This window comes from Atractosteus spatula, chromosome 18 (genome assembly GCF_055471065.1).
Source record: "Atractosteus spatula isolate fAtrSpa1 chromosome 18, fAtrSpa1.hap1, whole genome shotgun sequence".
Taxonomy (NCBI): Eukaryota; Metazoa; Chordata; class Actinopteri; order Semionotiformes; family Lepisosteidae; genus Atractosteus; species Atractosteus spatula.
In genome coordinates, this window is record NC_142723.1 from 14006751 (window position 1) to 14027876 (window position 21126).

Here is a 21126-nt window from a genome sequence, read left to right on the forward strand (position 1 = left end):
CCTCACCTTTCTGGTAACAAATTTACAATTTATGTGCAGATGACACTTTCCAGACAAATATTCTTTTCCCATTAAAGTGAGAAAATAGCCCAGGCATGTCTTATTAATAATATACTGTATAGCTGACACAGAAATGTAGCAAATAAAGGAACCTGGAAACTATGTGGAAGACCATTGTAAGCAGTGATTAGGAGGCACCTCTTTGGCTCAAATGGTCATAGAAGTATGGAACAAGCTACCCAACCACATTGGTGAAGCACTTATCCTGACTTTCAAGAAATGACTGGATGAAATCATGTGATCAATGAATTACTGACTACCAAACGGGCCACATGGGCAGAATGACATCTTGTTTTTGAACCTATCTTATATATTGAAGGTTAAGAACGGACCCCTAGAAAGATTACAAACAAGAGGAGGCCATAGGAACTATCTAACCCGTTTGGTAACTAGTAATAAGGATCTTAGATTCCATCTTACATTTTAAGAGCCCCAAGCTCAAATTGTATTAATGAAACACAAGGAGCAACAAATTAAATAAATGTACCTTGCACACCCATGTAGATGCATGCAAAATAAGGTAACAAGCTGGTAAGCACTCATGCAGTGCAGCTTATAAAACCTGATATGGACTGAGCTGCTGAGCACTGGGAGTCAGAATTGCTGGTCTGTTTACATACAGAGCACCAGCAAATTAAAATCAGCAGCCCATCGAAAGGGAGATAAAATGAGTGCAGTACAAAGCCAAGCACAAGGCAGAGAGCATGCAAAAACAGCTGTAGGGACTTGGGCTTCTGCATTGTGCAGGGCCTGACACGGATGCTCAGCCGCCAGAAGACTGGTATTTAAACCACTTGGAATTCATACAAGACCTCGCTGGACAATGACAACTTGGAAAAGAAACCCGATAAAAAAGTTATCTGGCTTTAGAGAGTCCTAGCTATGCCTTCCTGACACACTTCAAAGACAGGAGAAGACAAACCTCCATTCTTTGGGATGTCAGCCCGCTCTTATTAACCTTCCGCTGGGAGTAGCTGAACTTGCAAAAGGACACTGCAGAACAAGCAGCTTTTCTATTCCTGTTTTTTTTTTTCAAATCATTACACCAGCACCATGTGTTCAAAGAAAAGGAAAGAAAAAGATGACCTTTTCCTCAAGTTACACAACATATTAAATGTCCTGTCTGTTCGAAACTAAGCACTGTCCAGTGACACACACAAAAATGAAGTCGTTCGAACAAAATGCTGAAAACAACTTACATAAATCCTTGTTTTAGTAACCATAGCACAGCTGGCTTTGTTTTCCCGAAGTGAAAGACAGAAGGAGAAACAGGAATACCGGCTTCCAGGCTTGTGTCAAATTTGCCCGATAGCATCCAATGAAAAGCGACATCAAGTAAAAGGATGGCCACCAATTTGAGTTTTTTTTGCTAAAACACTGCCTGCTAAGCAGTTCCTGCTTCATTCCACTCATTCTCCTGTGGGGTTAACAGCTGTTGATTCATGATACACTGATGTGGCTAGATTTCTACTTGAACATAACCTAATGCTCACATTTCAAATTGTATGCACGCTATACATTTTCTATTCAATGCATTTCAATAGCCAATTAGCAGGAACGTGTGGAAACTTGCTCTCTGAAAACAAGTTTAAAGGTTTAAATGTAAAAAAAAAACGTGGATTGGAGAGTATTTGGCTGGTGCTGCAGCCAAGTGTTTGCAAAGTTGTCTTGATAACTTATTAAAATGCGGCTGGAGATTGACTGAAATATTATTGCTTTTGCTGTCGTGGCAGGCCTTCATCAAAGTGATCTGGCTGTTGCATCCTGCAGTTTTTCAGTTCTGTGTGCTTACAGGATGGCTTGTGACCGAGATCAAAGTACTGCACTAAGTACATCTGCAGTAATGCAACATTTGGTAATACAATCCCATGGTATAAAACATGATCTGGGATTGCAGGACCACACAGTGCCCTCGCCCAAAACAAATACCCACAGCAAAGCTAATATAATATAATGCATATATATTTGATATATAATACACTATGAGAACCAACTTGACAGGGTTTGCAAAGCAGAATACAGTAGGTGGAAACTGCACGATCCCAGTGTGCATAGTTAGTAGTGCCTTATCCAAAAAGACTCATAGCTGTATCTGCTGCTAAAGGTACTTCCTCCAGCTATTAATCTGGGGAGAGGGAGAGGGGGCTGGAGAACACCTCCGCAATCAATATCTGACTTTCCGACTTTTCTTGGCAGCCCCTCTTTTTTGTCGCCCCTCTAACTTCTTTCCGCCCAGAAAAGCCGTGCACTCTTCGGGTCCTGAGGACAAATCTTCACTTGACGAAACGCGTCACAAGAGCCGCCATCAAAGGACAGACTCTTGCAAGGCGCTGCACAGAGGGTACGGAAAAGCAAACAGGAAGAACGATAATCAACATTTTGACTGTGCGGCTTTCTCTGGGAGTAGGGGTGATCTTTCTTTCTTTTACTTTTCAGGTGGGAATTAGCCTGCATGTGTTCTTTTGCAGATTATTGCCGGTAGGGGCTCCTCAGTCAAGTACATGCACTGAATGACTAATGGGAAATGTACAGTGCTGTGCCTCTTATTTATATTACAGTATGGAAAACGCTTTAGAGACAGTGTTGATTCGCAACTGATGCTGCAGCTACACTCCTTTAATAATCTGGAAATATGCAGTGTTACTTCAGTTGTCTTTTTCCTTCTCCCCGAACAAACCGGTAATAATGAACTCTTGTTTTTGAGACAATGAAGAAGAAAGGGAGCTGGAGAGTCAGATATTCAATAAGGGCACCAAGCCACCAACCGCTGAGAATCGACAGGGTGTCCCTTTAAACAAACACAGATCAAGCAGAGTACTGTATTCCCTGGCCACCCCAGATTCATCACGTTCCCTGCAGTAAGTACCCCGGGCATCTCTTGGAATAAGAGGCAATTTTCTTCTGGCACCTTGCTTACATCCTGTGTCCTAGCAGATTCTGTTGACAAAAAAGGGAAACCAAGCTTTGGAATCAATGTTTTCCACCAGACTATATTACCAGGGCTCTGCGGGATATCTTAGCTGAAATTTGCTGTGACTAGCATGCCGAAAGAAATTGATTCGACCTACCCAGCAGGACGCAGTGGGTCACTGCGTAACAAATGATGTGGCAGGGACAGGGGATATATATTTTTTTTGCCAGCTGATGCTGCAGAATCGCAAGTCCCCATGGTGCTCTGTGCTTGTGGCTTCAAGACAGTCTTCTCATTTGTTAGGTTGTCACTTGATGCTCAAATTCTCCACATTAATGAGCAATCCAATAAAAAATTATGTCAGCTAAAACTTGTTTTTTTGTAAAGGAGTGCATTAAGGCTTTGGAACTTTTCCATGCACACATTATGAACGACCCAGATAGGCATCTGCAAACAATGCTAAAAAAAAAAGGCATCTTGGGTACGGGTTCCGCAGGTGAGGAGGAGAGGAAGGGCTTGTTGCGCAGGTGAGGAGGGGGTTGTTGCGCAGGATGCGCAGGTGAGGAGGGGGTTGTTGCGCAGGTGAGGAGGGGGTTGTTGCGCAGGTGAGGAGGTGAGGAGGGGGTTGTTGTGCAGGTGAAGAGGGGGTTGTTGCGCAGGTGAGGAGGGGGTTGTTGTCCAGGTGAGGAGGTGGTTGTTGCGCAGGTTGCGCAAGTGAAGAGGGGGTTGTTGTGCAGGTGAAGAGGGGATTGTTGCGCAGGTTGTGCAGTTGAGGAGGAGGTTGTTGCGCAGGTGAGGAGGGGGTTGTTGTGCAGGTGAGGAGGGGGTTGTTGCGCAGGTTGCGCAAGTGAAGAGGGGGTTGTTGTGCAGGTGAAGAGGGGATTGTTGCGCAGGTTGTGCAGTTGAGGAGGAGGTTGTTGCACAGGTGAAGAGGGGGTTGTTGTGCAGGTGAAGAGGGAGTTGTTGCGCAGGATGTGCAGGTGAGGAGGGGGTTGTTGCGCAGGTGAGGAGGGGGTTGTTGCGCAGGTGAAGAGGGGATTGTTGCGCAGGTTGCGCAAGTGAAGAGGGGGTTGTTGCACAGGTGAAGAGGGGGTTGTTGCACAGGTTGCGCAGGAGAGGAGGGGGTTGTTGCGCAGGTGAAGAGGAGGTTGTTGCGCAGGTGAGGAAGTGTTTGTGGCCAAGTTTTCCAGGGTCCTTCAGTTCATGTCAGGGAGGTGGGGGGTAGATAAGACGCATGCTAATTTGACAACTAAAATCACTGCCACCCATTTCTCTTGAGTGCACCTGGCGGCAATTATTCAGAGAAAAGCAATCAGATACATTCTAGGACATAAGGGAATGTCTTACACTGACAAGGTAAAGGAAGTGGAGGAAGCAACCCTTTAGTCTTGAACAGGAAAGGGACCTGATACAAGTATTGAAAAGCCTCAAAGTCCTCAACATCACCCAACCCAGGAGTTTTCTTCAGAATGAGTCAGGGGTCACAGGTAGAAAATTTTAGATGTGGAAGTGCATTGATAACCAAGAACAGGAGGCCCTTCTTTACCCTAAGGGTTGTAGGGGTATGGGGCAATTCGCCCAGCTAGCTAACCCTGGTTTGTTTCAGGAAACACCTGGAAGAGACCCTTGGATCAATTAACTACTAACGACCAAACTACAAACTAGCTACATGGGCTAAATGGTCTCCTCTCACTTGAAACGTTTCTCAAGTTCTTATGTAGCAGCACAAGGCTGAATTCTGAGAATTTCTTTTTTCGTACAAGTCCTTATTTGAAACCCTGCTGGCATGAACCACTGATGGGTTTTTGTTACCTGTCACTGAGGCACACAGGGAACCCCGGAATTGCATCAGATGTCTTTATTTAGAAGCTGTCCCTCTACAGCCAGAGCAAAAGACATTTAGTTCTCTGAAGAATGTTCTAATTAAAACTTCAGCTGTCGCCAACCTTGATGACTCTTAAGATAGAAACCTTTCCAGCCTGAGTTAGCAGTGGAGATATATTAGCAAGGCAGGATTACAGAATATGAGAAGAAAGCAAACCCTGTTTCACAAGGTAAGGCAGAGTGCACATGTAAACCAGATGTGATAGAGAGGTGGGAGAGAGAGGGAAAAAAAATACTTAAAAATACTTTTTTTTTTAATTAGTTGAGTTAGGTGTTCAATGACACGAATCAGTAAATCTGAGACTGGTTCTATCGCATTAGGGCCAATTTGAAACAATGCCAGTGGTTACGGCAAGTTCCCTCTTCAATTAAATGCATTCAGTGCAATCCATTTCTGAGAGAGGATTTGTAATCAACGCTACCCTGCATTGATTAAGACTGATGGCTGATAATACAGTGTAGTGTTAAGTTATTTACTAGCGATCAATCAGTCAAATGGCAATTGATGAGCTCATTCTTTGAGCTACCACAGACAAGCCTGCAGTTGTTATAGTTTTTACATATCTCTCTAATATCAGCGGTAAAAATAATGCATTTAAGAGTAATGGCTTTCCCTCAATTGTTCCCTCAAAGCAGCTCAGCTTGCTACTGCTGACCCAGTGCAAACAGGCATCCTATTAAATGCACATCATCATGCACAAGCTTCCTTTTGTGGTCCCAGAGTGCAGGCAGCAGATCAATCCTTTTGATGGAGCTCTGATGCAGCTTTCACTCCTAAGACCATAAGGGCTGCTGGTGTGCTAGGGGCTGAGGATTCCCCATGCCAACTTCCTCTCATCCAACCCCACGTAGTGCGGCCAACTACGTCACCCCTGGGAACTAAGGAGCAGTCTCTAACAGTCTGCTAGCAGCACAGTTTGGATGAGGACTCAGGGATCAGTGACATCATCCAATTTTCCCTACAACATATGGTGCCATGATATAATTATAATCTTGCAGGATAAAATGCAATATTAAGCCATCAGAGGCTCTGGCTTTGCCAGCTTTGTTTAATGCTAACCCTTGTGTCACACGCAGAGTGAAAGATAACTCATTGGAATATATAAGGGTGCTTCATAATGGAAATAAAGACCGATCGCACGGAAAAAAAAAACCTTTCATCCGTCCCCTACATGTGGCAAACTGTCATGTCTGCTGCATCGAGCAGGAGGCCTGCTTTGCTCTATGATTGGTCTGTGATCTTTTCTGCACTTGACCTGTTTAAATGCTGAGCAGAGAGCAAACTCCACTGGGTAGTTTTGGTTACTGTCTAAAACTGAAACTGATTCTGCCTATCTGGACGAATCTACAAAGATTTATTTTCAAAATCATTAAGTGGGATACAGTGGTTTAGCAGGAACAACAAAACCAGTTAAGTTACTTTTCATTTACTGTATATTTATTATTTATATCCAAACCAGCAATTTAAACTTTTTTTATGGCATAGATCAATTTTGCACATTCTAGGCATTTTAAATAAGTTTTGCATGGTTCTCCAGATTTAAGTATGTGGGTACTTTATTAATTTCTTTCAGCTGCCTTTTCACTCTTTGACATCAAATTCTCATCTTAGTTTCTCATCTTCGTATCTCAACTTCTTACCTTTCATATCAAGTTAATTCCACCACAGTTCGAGCTGTCAGAGATCTAGGAAGCAAGGCAGTCAGAGTTTGTTTTGGTGAACAGTCAGTCTTTCCTTTTGCTCTATGGTAGCTTAAGGTATAAAAAAAACAACAAAATGCTAAACCTTAACCTGCTCAGGTTAAGTCAATTAACCATTCTGAGTTAAGTAAAATCAAGCAATCTTATTTTTTGTTATCTTGACGACTGGACCGAACAATATCCTGGGTGTTGTGTAGACAAAACGGGGCTTGCAGGAGTTGATCCATTCAAAAATCAAAAATGTTAAGGCAGTGCTGTGTTAATTCAGGCTAGTGACTCTAAATTGCTTCATTTTATTTCAGCTGTGACCTGAAACCCCTTTAAATAATTTGTATTCAATCTATACCTGCCATTTAGAAAGTACAGTGAAGTCTATGCAACTTTTTTACATCACCTGTTTTGTCTCCAGATTATCAATCTGGATTTGAAGGCATTAAAAGGGGTGAGAGACTAGTAGTGGCTACACTGCAGTGCTGATGAGCTGACCTAGATAAATTCCCAGTACACAGAGAAAGAGAGTCTGCAAAGAGACAGAAATAAACCTGAACCGGGGATCATGACTAATTTCATTCCCACACTTCACAACCATAGTAACAGGGTTGTGAACAACAAACAAAAAAAAAAAACAAAAACCCAATTTGTGCCTTTGCAGAAAATATTGATTTGTGCCTTATCTGTTAACAAGAAAGATCTAATGGTAAAAGAAATTTAACCCCTATGACTCCCAACTTTCTCTTGAGTGTGTATGCATTTTAAAAAGAAGAGGTTCTAATATGATAAAGCTAGTTTTGGCAGCAAAGGTTTTCAAAGCTTTTGCTTAGTTCGTTTTGGATAGTTCTTAAAATGTTTTAAATATGGCTTATTAAAACAGGACTTAATACTAGGGAACATGGAGAGACAAGTCATTTTCAGGGAGAGAGGTGCCGGACCTGCAAAACACACAAAAACACTTCAAACCACCAAGGAACAAAAATGCAACAGGTGGTTGATATGTCTACCTACAAGATTAGGCTCTGAGTCAGAGTCAAATATATATATAAATTCGGAGCTAAAGCTCCCACATACATAAGATCCATCTCTGGGTGCTTCAGAGGAAAAAAAATAAATCATTCAAAACCAGTCAAGGAGAAAAACCCTCACAATTTTAAACTGGGACAGATAGGAGATTTGATGTGATCAAGAGAACGTGGAAGTTTTTTTCTAGTCAACAACACTCAGTAGGGAACTGAATAAGCAACACACCGGAAAAATTAAAGCATACAAAAGACTCCATGCTTACATCTGTGTGAGTGTGAGTATAAACTTGAAGCAGTTTTTGCTGCAGGAACTGTAGAATATTATTAAAGGGGGAAATGAACTACGACTACTGCAAATATCTCAGTCCTCTTACAATACCAGTTTAATAAAGATGAGCTGCTTTCTGCCACAGTTCCAGCCGCAAACCTCATTACAAAGTTCCCTTCCGGAGCACAAAACTCGAAATAAAACCCGCTCTGCAAAAACTAAAACTCAGGTAAGGCACAGATCACATCCCTGCAAGAAAAGGCAAAATATCAATACCTTTAAAATGCATTTTAAGGTTTTATGCTAAGCAAGCCTGTTCTCTTACCTACTACTAGCAATGTTATTGTCAGGCATTGTATCGCCACCCATGTGTCAAATTAGGGTTGCCATCTGGCCCCTTAATCCCCAGGCTTTGATACAGAATAGTATATATTGAGTGCAAAATATGTAGCTCGTGATGTCAAGACAAATTTGAAACCATGGAAGAAAAAAAAGTTTGGACTTATTAAACTAGGACACGCATGCATGTCTGAACACGGGGCCCAGAAACACAAAGTTATGCTGCAGCCTTAATTATAACATAAACCAGATAATTGTGCTATTATGACAAAAACTTTCCTAACCAAATATGCCCCCTGTGCTGTTCTGGCAGAGAACCATTTCACGCATTCACGGCATCCTTGCAATTAATTACTAGGAACCACAAGGTGCAAGCGAAAACCAGGCCTCATCGAATGCAGGAAAAGTAAATATTGCCGATCGCGGAACAGTTTAGCTGTGTGGAAAGGGAACTACTGCCCAGCAGGTAATTTGGCTTCCTTCCTAGAAAAGTGAATCTTCGGCCCGGACACACGCAGGGAGTTTTCAGTTATGTAAAATGCATTTAATTGAGCATGCTGTCTGAAGAGATACCATCACTCCCTTCTGCAGTTTAATGAGAAGAGACTTCCAAATACAAAATCCCACAATGCTCACTCCCCACATACCATCACATTGGTCTCCTAGGAAATCAGTAGGACTGGAGATCCCTATTGCTAATATCTTCAGTGCAGTCACAATTGTCGTCGAGCTGAATACAGCCTTTGCCATCAGCACGTGCCCTTCAAATTAAATCAGTCTCTTATTATAGACCGTGTACACTTCAGATATTTAAATAATTTCCTGTCAAGGCTTGCTGTGAAATAGTGCTACAGGGTGCAAAATGCTCCAGCTGTATATTAAAATGAAAATACTTTCAGAAAGCATACTGAGTTATCACTTCTGGACCAAAGCCATGAACTCCATTCACAACTTGTTTGTCTATTATTCAAAATGAATCATGTAACAAGCACATGTCTGGTGTCTTGCATTCGTACAGGGTACAGCGTAACAGTAGCTTTCCATTCTATATGTTGGAAAGCACAATTTCTAGCTGGGAGGTCACTTAGAGTCATTTCTCCACAATCGTGTTATGGTGAACTGAGAGTTTTCAACAAATAAATCTTGAATAGTGTTTGAGAGTTTATACTGTAGATGCACAGGCAAAAATTTTATAGAGGTGAAGCTAATATTTCTAGTAGTAGTAAATTAGATAATATTGCATTTTCTTCCTTGACACGCTTCTGGTTAAAGGAGGTTTTTAATATTTTTGGGGGAAGAAGGGTACTGTGATGCTGCTTATTAATTTACAAAGAGAAACGCAAACAAATTAATTGTGATGCCTCAAAACGATACATGAAATACAATGAAGCAATACATTACACTGAACAAAGCAGCAATGATTCAGAATTAATTTCTATGGCAACACGCTGTTCAAAAAACACTGCACTACAGCCGTGTATGGAGTATTCATGTGAATTTATAAACTGTTCATTTACATACAGTACAAGTTAAAAGAAGATAGTTCTGTGGAAAAAAAAACTTTAATCGCACTGTGGAATATTAACTTCTGTAATACATTGTAGTATTGTTTTGGAACGGCGCTTTTGGAACATAATCTTCAAAAGCAGTAGCGTGATATTTCTACTACATGTTTGTGTACGCTGTATACAAACATTTAAATGAAGAAACAAACTGAAAACAGGATGGGCTTAAATAATATATAAACCCCAGCAGACCAAAGGAAAGTGTTTTTTGCGACAGAGGAAGCACTCGTTCAGCTCATGTATTGATATTTACTGGAGCAAAGATAGATAAACCATGTTACATTTTTAATACACTGCCCTTTAAATCGGTTGTAAAGTGCGGAACATGTGTTTCAACAATCCCTATTCTTCAAGGACACTTTACACAAAATGTTAATTGGAGGAAACAGAGAAAAAGGTCTATTGGCTACACTGATAAATGTGAAAAAAGGTACATAAAGAAGCTCTGTGTCTGTGTCCTTATCACAGAGTGTGAGGTCCTTTTTTAATCCAGCGTGGATGATGAACAGTAATTGAGTTAGATAAGCAAGTAGCTCCATATATTACTCTTAGGAGAAAACTAGACCTCAGCAGTTTAACAACCTTTAATTTTGCAACTAAATTTGGAGTCAAACCCAAATCTCTAAGCCAGACAAACCTGATCCTGATTCTGTAATTCCTTCTGTTTCCATTTTACTGCACAGGCATTTAAAATCATCTCTTTGGATGAAAAAATATAAAATGGACGTTACATTTTAACAAGAGGCTGAATGATCATGCCTTTCTTTAACAAGAAAACCGTCATGCTCTGTACAGTGCTCACAGAAGATTTTTGTTTGACTTTCCAATCACAGAAGTATGCACACAAGAAACGTACACTTAATAACTTGTGTTCTGGAGCCCTGTAAAAACAGGCACTCTTTAACGGTTTCTTGTGTTTTCGGATACAAAGAATAGATTTTACTCATCATCACATAGTCTTGCAAGAGATTTATCTATAGCACAATGATATATCTATATGAACTGTACAAAGTGTGCATTACCTTTCCATAGACTGTCGTACTAACAAAAATATGTCACATTTATGTGAAAAACCATAGATGCAACGTATGGTATGTCATTCCTGACAAAAGAAAGCATCCAAAGTCCAGTTTTCACTTCTGTATGGACACGTCCAACATGAACCCCAAGATTCATTTCCAATTTTCTCTTTGTCTGCAAGTTGCCATGCATTCCAACAGACACACAGACCACTGAAGTGAGCAGCGTGGACAGTAAAAAGCTATAGGCCCAAATCAGGCCCTGCCTGCCACCTGCGTCAAAGACAACAGGACTGTTCCCTGAGATGATGCTCTTGGCATAGAAGCCTGGTTGTGCCTTTGTCTAAGCTGGACAGTCAAGCAGATGCCAGCCACTAAGTCTTCTTACGTGCTAGAAGTCACTCAAATAAGCTTAATTAAAATGTATTATAATTACATAATTTAGCACACTCTTATCCAATGCAAATTTCAGAGGCTGCAAAAGATAAGCCATGTGTTACATGAAAAACACAAGATATTCTTTTACATACACAATAAGATGAAAGCTTAAAAATTAAGGGTATCAACTGAAGATCAGACATGCTCATCTTATAATACTACAGAAAGTACATAATATGATAGTTAACTATAAAATTATGCCATTTATTTATACGTTATCACATCACTTTCAATAACAGACACACACTCACACCAGGGCCAATTTTACAGAAGCCAATTAATGTACCTACCTGTACCTGTCTTTGGACGTTGGGGAGAATACCAGAGCACCTGGAGGAAACCCATGTGAATATGGGGAGAACAAACAAATGCAAATAGCATCTAAAAAATTAAGCCCAAGGCCACAGTGCTGAGAAGCAACAATGCTAACTACTGTGCCTTCCCATTATATACTGTATACAATAAATATAATCATTAATAATAAAACCAAGTTTGAAGAGTAGTTTTATATGCTGATTGACTTAAACTTGCAGGTTTGTGTTGATGTTTCTCAAGCAAAGACTTTTTCATAAATAAAATAAAATAACTCATGAAAGGATGAAGTGTTTCTTTAGATAGAAATGCTGAACGTGTGAAGTCTCTAGTGCTGCGGCCCTGTGCTCATCTCTGCTACATCGTTAAAATGTGGCCAAAGACTATGCAAAATCTGGTGCTTATTGGTCAGACAAACATACTGTACACTCAGGGTAATAACCTGAAAGGCTTTGGATGAAAGAAATAATCACGGGGCTGGTACATTTGCATCCAAAATGTAAGTGGAGTGCTGGATCTGAATGTTCCATTTGTGTAGCTGAATTAGTCTTGGCTTCATCAGGTCACCAACATAACAGATGAAACAATATTGAAACACAGCTCAGGAGTTCACGAGGACATCCCTCAGCTTGGGAAAAGCTCACTCTAGACTGAACAAATAAGCTATTTTATTCCATAACAAAGGCTTAGCACGTTTCACCACTGGACTGTGGCCTTAACCCCTCCCTGGGGCCTGGTGTGATCACAGAGAGAACCACATACCCTCCAGGACCACAGACATGCTACAGTCCACAAGCAGCAAGACACAAAATGAATAACTTAACCAGCAGTTGCTGGGATGCTGCATTATAGCCATTCATGCAGAACAAGTGGGAATCAGACATGATCACAGAGGCATTCTCTTCAAATCTCGCGTGTCAGGGCCACAGTACAGGATGGGTGAGAGGAAACTTTTAAACATGCTAGCAGGCTTATTCCGATCACATGTTTAAAAGACAAAAGCTGAAATGTAATCAAGCAACTGCTTAATTAGTTTAACTAATTTAAGAGTGGTATCTCTAAGTCACAAAACTGAGGGCACAAATCATCTTAAAGACTGTTATTTGAGAACATATAAAAAGAGAAACGATATTGTCTTTGATCCGACGTACCTCCTCTGTAGCCAGCATGTCATTTTACCACCCGGATGCAGAGTACAGTCCCTGGCTATGAAAGTCAAGCAGGGCTTTTCCTGCTTTGTGCCTGTGTCCGTTAGGTCTGCCTTATGCTCCATTTCATCCCATAATCCAGTATTAAAAGGGAGATGCTTAGAGTTATGGACAGTATTGGATCAAATCAAAACATATACAACACACTGGACTGTTGACCTTATTCTTTTTAATATTATGTGATTTGTTTTAAGCTTCCTGTATGGGGGATGTGTTTAATGCATGTGAGTTTGAAGGAAGTGTTTTTAATGTACCCAGCAAAAAAAAAAAAACAAGTTCCTGGTGGGAAAAGTAAAGTTGTAACTCTTGTAAGAGTTCAGGTGGAGACAACCCTTTTGTCCTCAAGGACAAGGATCTGTGGATACAAAAGGGTAATTAAGAGGACGCATATTCAATGTGTTACAGTAGGACTGTGAACAGAAATAATACGACCAGTCTGGAACAAAATGCCCTGCCTTGTTAGTGAAGCTGATACCCTGGGTTCATACAAAAAAATGGGTGGACAAGGGTTTAATGGGCCAGATGGGTTAAATGGATTCCTCTCATTTGGAACCTTTCGTCTGTTGTTGATGGGAATTGAAAAACACCTTGGTTAAAAGGTAGATGGCTTCACTTAGCTGAAAGAGTGTGGGATCTGCCAGCCCCGAGACAGTCACACCGCTACTGTATATCACAGGAGACTGCAGTTAAAAATCAGTGCTTCAGCAGATAGCCACTCTATAAAGGCTGGACGGAAATAGAGATGCCCACACTAGCAACAGTCTGCTTTAAGCAATTTGTCCAGTCTGTTTATGCTCCACATTTCAGGAAGTTCTCCGATGACTTGTAAAGGAGTACGAGACCTTTTTCAGATTGGTATTCATTCCCAAGCATGCGGCTGTTGGAAGACACGGGGATACTTGGCATAAGCTTAGCGGAAAGTATTCAGCTCATCGCGATTGCACACTCCAGGAAGCCGGTTTTAAGAGCTGGTGTGGCAGAGTGAAGAGTGAGAAAGACAGAACTCGCGTATGGCAGTTGCAGCTGGGTTACAGGTTAATCAAATCCAAACAGCGTCTCTGTAGATGCACTTTACTGCATCATGCACAAAATCAATCACTCATTCTCGGAAGTGATACATCTCGAGAAACTCTTTTTCCGTCGTCCTTGTCAGTGTCAGAAATTAAGGTTCATAAATTAATTGTCTGTTTTATTCAGTTTTCTAAAGCGCAATAACACCCAATTAATTCTGGCTATGGAAACTATTTCCAAAGCTATCTTGGAACACATTTCTAAATGTCTGAATCATTAAATATTTTAAAATAATCTTTTTGACAGTTCGAGCTTTAACCTTTAGACTAGGCTGTCAGTGTTTTGCTTATACACCTTAATGACTTTACTGTTTGGAACAAAATGAAATTTGTTCTTTATTCTTTAATGAAAATTCACACTTGCTAATGATTGTGATAAAGACTTAGTTTCCAAAAGTACAATGAGCAACAAAAGCGACTAATAATTGACATTATGCTTTTATCAAATATATATATATATATCAATATATATTGGCTACTACTGCTACCTCGCAGTACTGGTGCCCTGGATTCAAGATTGGACGTGAGTCAAGATTTGATGTTGACCACTCTGATGGTCATCGGCAAGTGTTCTGCTCATCTGAACCATGACACCTGACTGTACCGGTCTACAATGTACCAGTCCTGGGACCTCACCTGCCAGACCTGAGCCCCACAGAAGACTGGGGAGATGAGGTGGGATGATATGTGTGTTTTCTAGGGCTCAGAGACCTGTGAACAGGTGTATTCTGGTCTAGGCTCTATGAGAGGGCTGGGACAAAATCCCACAGCACAGTATCTGCTATGCATGTGTCACAGATGCGCAGCTTGTATCGCTTCCAATACCAACCACATATTTTACCAGCATTAAGACTTTCACGGCAGACCTACTGTTGATGATCAATTCTAAACGGCGTATCTTACTACAGTGCCTGTAAAATAACTCGCCCCTTGCCAATAACCTGACATTGTGATAAATTACAAGTAATAGAAATGCTTATTTTTCAAATTAATTACTTCATTCAAAGCTGTAATTATCAACTTGAATATTGTTATACATGAAGGAGGATGAATATCAGCCCAATCTACAAAGAAAATATACATGGTGAAATGTACTGATGGCATATATATTCAGCCCCCTAAATCAGCACTTTTAGCACATAGATCTATACTAGCTTGAGAAAACTTTATTAAAACCTTTTTCTATGACAGAATTATTAGAGTTTAGTGGTGGATTCTTGGCAGAACTCAGCAAATGGTTTTGCCAAAGCTTGGAGAAGCCGAGTCACAGTCATCCAACGCCACAGCTCAGTCCCAAACTGGCCACATCTGGGGTATAAGTGCCAACCCACAGCTTATTCAGGAATGAACATTGGCATAAATGAACACCAATTAACATCATAAAAAAAAACGAAACTGCTCCAAACTGGGCTGTAATTGATGAACCCGTTAAAGTTTGTGGCAGAGTCTTCCACCTGAACAAACTCCATGTGCTAAATTCATTCCAAAGCTGTCTTTGGACCAGTTTGATAAATACCTAGCGCTGCTGTATGGGACCTGGGGAATATCTCAGAATGGAGAAAGATTTATCACTCTCTTCCTGGATCCAGTCGAACGATATGTTTTATTTAAAAAGCCCCGGAATTTACCAACAGGCCTGACTGGTGACAATTTTTCAATACCACGTGATTTATACTGTGTAAGAATGTAGCACACAAAGAATGATTCGATAATAATATAAAACAGTAAGCTACTGCTGTCTGGTGTGTATTTTTAATACAAACACTGTTAAATAAAACTGCAAGAGAGGCTGAACAAAGAATACTTCTGTTACTTTTTCTGTTTTAAGATTATAAAAATAATAGGTTTACAACAACATGGACACACAGGAGTTCTTAAAAGAATTCATAATGTGCCATGAAATGTGATCATGGTTATGTACTGTAGGATATATAGTACTAGTGAGACAGTATAGGGGTTTGAATAATAGTGGTAGAAAATGACTCTCCTCAATAAAACCTATAAATGAATAGCAAGATGACATTCCACCTTACATTTAAAGCATGTTTGGAGACATTCTCCCACATGAGATATGGTTTTATTCTGAATTCTGGGTAGAAGAAAGAGGAAGTCCAAAACTGCACTAGAATTTTCAACAGTGAAACATTTTTATTGGACTGGCCTGTTTCAGGTGCATGGAAAGTAGAATTGTTTTGTATTCCCTCAGTCTTATTCAACCTTATTCATGCAAAAACAACTCTGGTGTGACAATGATATTCACTAAAGAGACCTGGTATTAAACCTAATAGCGTTTTTTTTTTTATTATTTAATGCAAGCAATTTAAAGTTAATGCAACAGATTTAAACTCACTGCAAAATTCTTGGAGGTACTGGAATATCTGTTTTCCCCTCTGTATCTCATCTTTGCCTCAGACAGCATTCGGGTTATACTTGAATGACACACAGCACTCTTCCAAAATCGCCTCCTCTCTGGAGATTCACAAGCCAGTGAAACAATGAGCTTTACTAGAGTTACGAAAATCCAGGCCTGGCAGAAGAGCCTGTACTCAGGAAGTATGATAAACAGAGTACAAGCACTGTACTCATCAATGAAGAAATGTGTTGCAAGATGTAGTGTGGTAAAAAAAACTAGCTGCATTTCACACTGTGCAGAACACATCCTTGCCTTTGACTGTGTCATACTGGTAAGAGTAAGAAATATTTTGGCTTTATGTTTGTTCCTTATGTTCCCTGAGCTCTTCACTGAAAGTGTTCTTTTTTCATAACCGAATTCCTAGCATATACATTAAGAATGACCCGGACTATTGTGTTTCGGAAACAACTGTTGCCTAACTTTAGACGGATGACCAAGCAGGAAATCGAGGTGGTTTTATTTAAACAGCAGTTTGGTAGCTCTGAACCTATATCCGTGGAAGGATATCATGACATTTAACAGCGGAACATCACAAGGTTCCAAAGCGGCACACTGCTCCCTACAGACATACCACGGGACGCGTCCGGTGTGTCATGGCATCCAGAACTTTGCAGCTCGAGTTCTGGCAGAGTCCGCTGCTGATCTTGGCTGCAAACCTGCTAGAAGCTCAGAGCATGCTGCGAGAGTTTTTCGGGAAGTGTGTGTGTGTGTGCGCAAAGGGGGGTGTGCTACGTGGTTGTCGTGTCTTAGCCTGCTCCACAACAGGGGAGCTCAGTCTTCAGCAGCAACACTCTGCTCACTCTGTTTCGCAGGCTGAGTTAAAGGCTGCGGCGCTGGAGCAGTGTGTGGGCTGAAGGAGTGTCTTGCAGCTGGCCAGGCAGCGTTCCGAACAGCGAAGGAAGGACACAGAGGGAACTCTGGGTGTGGAGGCGGGAGCCGGCTGCTCTCAGTCCACCAAGCTGTACTTTCTCTTTGAGGGTTAAAGGTAATGTAATGGCTTGAACAATCAACGCAAGCCATATGGCACAGAAGAACAAAACAGAAGTAGAAAATCATACTCTAAGCCTTGGAGATTAAGAGTGGAAACATTTACTCCCAGCCTGACTCATAATTATAGCCAAAGAGTAAACTTGAGGGGAAAGATCAGATGGCCTCACTGCGACACTTAAGGGGGTATGAGACAAGCGAATGTGCTTGACAGAAGAGCCCTTTACCTCTACAAAGGCTTCTGTCTAAAAAAAGGCTAGTTTTATCACCATCAGAAATTAGGCCACATCACGTAATGGCAGTGCAACTCCGGATGAGCGACCGCTTTCAGAATTGGAGAAGCAGAGTGAAACGGCCACTTACCCCTCCTGTGTATGCGCTCTATTCCTACTCTGGGCTCAGGAAGCGTAGGAGCGACCACAAACAGTCCATGAGTATCAAATCCACTTTTCGTTGCTCTTCAAGACTACAAAAGAAATAAAGGGGGAACACTTGCTTTAATGAAATAACTGCTAATCACAATCTAGTCCCATTAAGAAGATTTAAATAAGCAGTTTGTATGTTTATGCCGAATATATGATAAGCATTTACTCATTTGGAAAACTTCTTTATGGAAGTGCCATTTGTTAATGTTTCATAGACATTTAATTTGCAAACCATGAAATACAATGTGTGCATGTAGCACTATGTCAGTAATTAATACAAATTCTTCATCCACAATGCTTAGAAAGTATAACAGTAATTCAGAAATCACACTCTACACATTCAAGGATTAACACTATAAAAATTGAAAATGTGGAGACTGTATGAAGATAAGATAAATATCCAGCCATTCATTTGTTAAACGCTTCCTCTCATTCAGTGCCACAGGGGGGTTGGAGTCTATCCCAGCAAGCAATGGGTGCAAGGCAGGACACACCCTGGACAGGACGCCAGTCCATCAAACCCAGGGAGAACTCCATGCAGATAGCACCCCTGGAACTGAACCCAGGTCCCCAGCGCAATGTTAACCACTAAACTGGGCCACCACTAGACAAACATACTGTATTTTATTTACTGAGCATATTTTGACAAGTTAAATTGTTTATTATAGAACATGCTTGAACATTTTCATGATAGAGTGTCACTATTTATTAGGTATCCTATAGCCTGAGTTCAACTCAACTTGCTTCAGATGTCACATGAAATGTTAACTGATAGCACAGCAAAACACTGGAAATCAGTGTTCAGGATTGATTGGAAATATTCTTTAGACGACCTAGAGCTGTGTGTCTGCCTCTGTATAGAACATCTGGGGAAGTCGCAAAAATCCAAAAAAATTCTGTCAGATGAAACATAAAGAAAGACAGATGTTCAACAAATACCAAAACTAACAGTTTAAAATGTACTGGGAAAAGTTACACCTAAGCTTGTGTTACAGCACACAGACAAGTCCAACAACAAGAGATGCTATACCAGGAATGCCAGGTTAAATATTCAAGACTGTGCCCCCAGCACCTCACGATTTCCGACACAATTAAGACACAAAATGGAAGCTTAGGCCAGGATATTACTGTGGATCCACAGCAGGTAACGCACAACTATAATTAACAACTACTACTGTATATCTTCAAATTTAAAAACACAGGATCACAATAACAACACTGATTTAAGGCCTCATCTGGGGTTATGACACAAGGGTATGGTGCAGTCCTCTGTCGCAAGCACACCTTAAACAAACAAACCAAGGTGCTGTCACACTCTGGAACAGTGGTTCTCAGTCCTGGTGCTGGTGAGCCACACACCCGCTGGTTTTAATTCCAGCTCACCTTCATCAGATAACTGAAGCCATACTTGATTTAAGAAGGAACAAGTAATAGGTTTATTAATAGGGTGAGAGGGTTGCTCACACCCGAAACGTAGTGTTTTCTCTCTTCTCTTTTCATCATGGAACAAACCTACAGTATTACTTGTACCTTTGCGGACTACACATGCTGACGCAGCTCCCCACCTGGACTACTTGATTTAAGAAGTTGATCTAATGAATATTTCCATTTTGTTTCTGGTCAGTTTCTAGGTTGGGATGTGATTTCACTTACAAAAGGCTTTCACTTAAAGCTCCAACATCTTTAAGAGCTGGGGACAAATAGTTCCAATGAATCTTGTTAATATTGCGTCAATGAAGGGTCTGATTGTGTAACTGAAGGCTCAGCTGGAACAAAGAGCAACAGTTGTGTGGGTCACCAGGACCAGCACTGGGAACCACTGTTCTATAGTCTGGATCATTGCAGTGCACCTGACTGCATCTCTAGTCGACAACTAGCTAATTGCTGCAAAAACACTGGGTTTTGTCAGAAGCTGGCAAAGCAATCCCTTGACTTGCTACACAACTGCAGACCTCATGGCTTGCTGAGTGTCTATGTGCTCCAATGGAAGCCACAGCCCGATACTTTGACCTGTGGGTCTGCTGATCTGTGAGATTGCTGACATGTCTCTTTACCTCCCACATGTCAGAACAAGAGATCTGACAGATATCACAGGAGATGGCACCAAAATTAAAATCACTGACAAACTTTATAGGGTGCGTCACTAATATGCTACCTAAAAGCAAGCACTGAGCTGAACAGCCAGAGACTACAATTAATAGCGATCTAGAGATTAGAAATCTGAAGATTGGGCTAGGATTTGGAAAGACTTTGACTGGAGCCTATTTATTGATAAATTAGAATACAAATGATTGAAAAAGTGTGACACAACACAAACTAATGTCACCCCAAAAGTGTTTTGGACTTTTCTGTTCTCATGATACTGAAAAGTACTGACAGTGTGCAGAAGTTTCTTTAAACCCCATTGATTATCATGCATTTAATCTTTTTCTTGAAAGCCCCTCTATTACTCAACTACTTTCCCACTGCAAGAGTCCAAACCCATATTGGCTACTGATACTATAATTCACTGTAAACACACCAGCACAGAGCGCTTGAAGGAACGTATACTGCACTCTCTGAGAATATAAAAGTTGCAGTTGCAGTTAAAAATCAACCTCAATCTGAAAAATCTCTAAAAAACAGACAAGTCAAGAAAATAGAAGATGCCTGTTTTCCTTCATGCACTAAACTCTTGGCCAAAACTACATCAATCCTCATTCATGCCCTGCGTTTTTGTGCTTTGCGCTATTCTGCTTGCCCCATCTCCGCTGATGTGTACCCGGAGAGTACAAGCATTTGGATGGGTGATTAAAAATTACTGAGCGCGTCTTTAAAGGAAAGCTTGTTTTCGGGGGTCAGAGGGGCAGCTGTTCATCTGTAACTTGAAGAAGCCATCAAATATTTAACACCCCCCCTCCCTTTTCATGAACACACCATGTAAACAAGCATATTATTTCAGGGGCTGACACACTACCCCTGGTGTTTGCCCTGAAAGCCTATATCCCCACCTATGCTGAAAACAAGCCCTTCAGCAGGGCAGGACAATTAATTGAAATTGAGTTTCATTTGGTGTCAGATAAAACATTACTGTTACTTGTCCTGCATGTGTACATATGTGATCTGATACCTCTTTTTCTGTGCTTTGAAGCACGTTTGGAAAACCTTGACCTGCCTTGTACCTATCAGTGATCACAATCAGCCCTTTCTCAGGGCAGCTTATCAAGTTTAACCGAACACAAAGCACAATGGCAGGTACACTTCCCATCTCTTGGCAAAACTTCATTAAGCAAAAACAGACATTCTATACAGCAGTTACCTTTATATTTTCATGGTCTCTGGCGATTAAACCAACCGGTCTGTAGGTATCTGCATTACAATCCTTATACTTCATTAAAATGGTGATTTAAAAAAAATAATTATCGAAAGAATATAGTTTCTCACAGATTAAGAAAATACAGTTCGGGATGCTGACGAATTAAGTGGGGTTTCTTCATCGGTTTGCGAGTGTTGGGGGGAAAAAAGTGTGGT